Raw genomic sequence first — 2,441 nt, 5'->3', positions numbered from 1 at the left:
ATTATGTACCACTGTGGGGTCTGTATAGTCAAGGTCTCATTATGTACCACTAAGGGGTCTGTGTAGTCAAGGTCACATTATGTACCACTATGAGGTCTGTATAGTCAAGGTATCATTATGTACCACTGTGGGGTCTGTATAGTCAAGGTATCATTATGTACCACTATGAGGTCTGTATAGTCAAGGTCTCATTATGTACCACTATGGGGTCTGTATAGTCAAGGTCTCATTATGTACCACTAAGGGGTCTGTGTAGTCAAGGTCACATTATGTACCACTATGAGGTCTGTATAGTCAAGGTATCATTATGTACTATGTACCACTATGGGGTCTGTATAGTCAAGGTAACATTATGTACCACTGTGGGGTCTGTATAGTCAAGGTCACATTATATACCACTATGGGGTCTGTATAGTCAAGGTCTCATTATTTACCACTATGGGGTCTGTATAGTCAAGGTCTTATTATGAACCACTATGGGGTCTGTATAGTCAAGGTCTCATTATGTACCACTATGGGGTCTGTATAGTCAAGGTCTCAATATGCACCACTATGCTAAACGTTTCTGACCAGTAATGCGCAACAAGTTCAATGGACTTTGAAATGATATAGTACATTCCCCTACTCTTAATAAATTTAAGGCCAAGGTGTATAATAAAATATGTTTCAATAATGATATATCTGATTCATTTAAAAATTATGAAAGCAGAAATGGTAACATAATCTTATGTCAACTGAGAAATGAGGCGAGTAACCTGAACTATGATCTGTTCAAAGATCACTTGAAAGAGTCGTCATCTTGTCCGTGTGGTGATGATTATGAAACTTCTATCCATTATCTTTTACAATGTCCAATGTATATTGATGAGAGACAGACTCTAATAAAATTCTTAATGGAAGCGATATGTTAAACAATACTGAAAAGAAATCCATACTTGATAATGTTCTTAAATATATAAACAACACAAAAAGGCTTATTTTGTTAATTAAAACAATCTATATTTTTTGTGATTCTACTGATTGTAATATATACATTGATAGTTATACTATACACCTAAAGGATTAAGCTTTGGGTGCTGTTTTTACTGATGGGTGCAATAAAGTAAAACAAAACTCTGCTAAGTTTGAATGCTTACGTGTTCTGTGGTTGAATCTGGATTCTTCTCGAGTGGATGATATGTGAACGGTAGAGGCCGTTAGAGACTTCGTGTCTGAAAGTCGATGGGATGTAAGATTTACACAATGAACACTGGCAAAACATCTTACACATTTTGAACATGTCTTTCAAAATCTTCTAGCTGAATTGCTTCATTTTATTTTGTAAAATTGTGTTGTAGTTGTATCCCTTACTATTTTATCTTTCCTAGCAATGGCTATATATTGATACTACATGGTTCTATTCTGTTAACTACTTCGTGTAACAGCAACAGGGTATGAACAGGGGGCATTTATGACTGGCATGAACATAAAAATAAATTTGTAGCAATGTCTCTGTTTAATATATCATAAGGGCATTGTATTGCTTGCCTATTACTAATAAATTCTGATTGACTTATTAATAAGAACATTGTATAGCTCAAAATTATTTATATATAGTTGAAACATTCATGGATTTATCTCCCCTTTACCATCTGCTGTATATAGACTGGAGCTTTATGCTACTTAAAATATATAATTTACATCAATATTTTCTTACTAATCGTTTCATCTTTGTCTTTGTCATGTTAACCTAAGGAGAGAATTTATATAGCCCTAGCCTACTGTGCAATCTTATTGTTTACTCAATAAAAGTTGATGAAATGAAATGAAATCATTTAACCTTTATTCTAGTCCCAAATGACCTTTTTGAGGAGCATAATCCATCAGTTTTAGTGATTTTCTTGTTTTTTGTTAATTGGTAAAATATTCAAGTATCGATATAGGAATATTTACCATACAATTTAAAGAAACAAATGCTCAAGTGACCTAATGTGATCTCTTACTTCCATTAAAGTGCATCGTTCATAAACTGTTTTATTATCATTCGCTTAGGAACCAGTGAATGCATGGATTTCTTTCAAACTTGGTAAGAATCATCATGGGTGGCAGAGGTTATCAAATTGTAAATTTGGCATTCCTACCCCATTCCACGTTGACCAATGCTTCAGAAATCTTCTTCTCAAGATTCAGATGTACTAGAATCAATTGGCTAAAATTCCAAAACGCCTCTTCCTCAGACTCGAATGTACCAGAATCAAAAGCACTTCATGAATGAAAAGGTCCTTAGTTGCTTTATCTGAATTGTAAATTTATTTACTCCTGGTCATCAGTTCTCAATTTGAGAAGCTGGGATAAAGCCTACTTGACTTTATACAGGGATATAACAAAGGGCCGGTTTCCAAAACGGCCCCTTCTCTGATTCAAATTTCCTGTTGGTGGTGCATTGCCCATGCCGTTGTGGT

General features: G+C 34.7%; 1 long non-coding RNA gene across 1 annotated transcript in view; it reads right to left on the bottom strand.

Moving 5' to 3' along the window:
* Positions 1–2,217, bottom strand: part of LOC110447566 — a 12,461-nt gene extending 10,244 nt beyond the window's left edge. The window contains exons 1-2 of the long non-coding RNA XR_002462612.1: positions 2,121–2,217; positions 1,137–1,211 (exon numbers count right to left, since the gene is read on the bottom strand). This is a non-coding gene — a long non-coding RNA (uncharacterized LOC110447566). The remainder of the gene's footprint in view (positions 1–1,136; positions 1,212–2,120) is intronic.
* Positions 2,218–2,441: the final 224 nt, after the last annotated feature.

The sequence above is a fragment of the Mizuhopecten yessoensis genome, unplaced genomic scaffold, assembly GCF_002113885.1.
Source record: "Mizuhopecten yessoensis strain PY_sf001 unplaced genomic scaffold, ASM211388v2 scaffold399, whole genome shotgun sequence".
NCBI lineage: Eukaryota > Metazoa > Mollusca > Bivalvia > Pectinida > Pectinidae > Mizuhopecten > Mizuhopecten yessoensis.
This window is presented reverse-complemented; position numbering and strand designations above follow the sequence as displayed.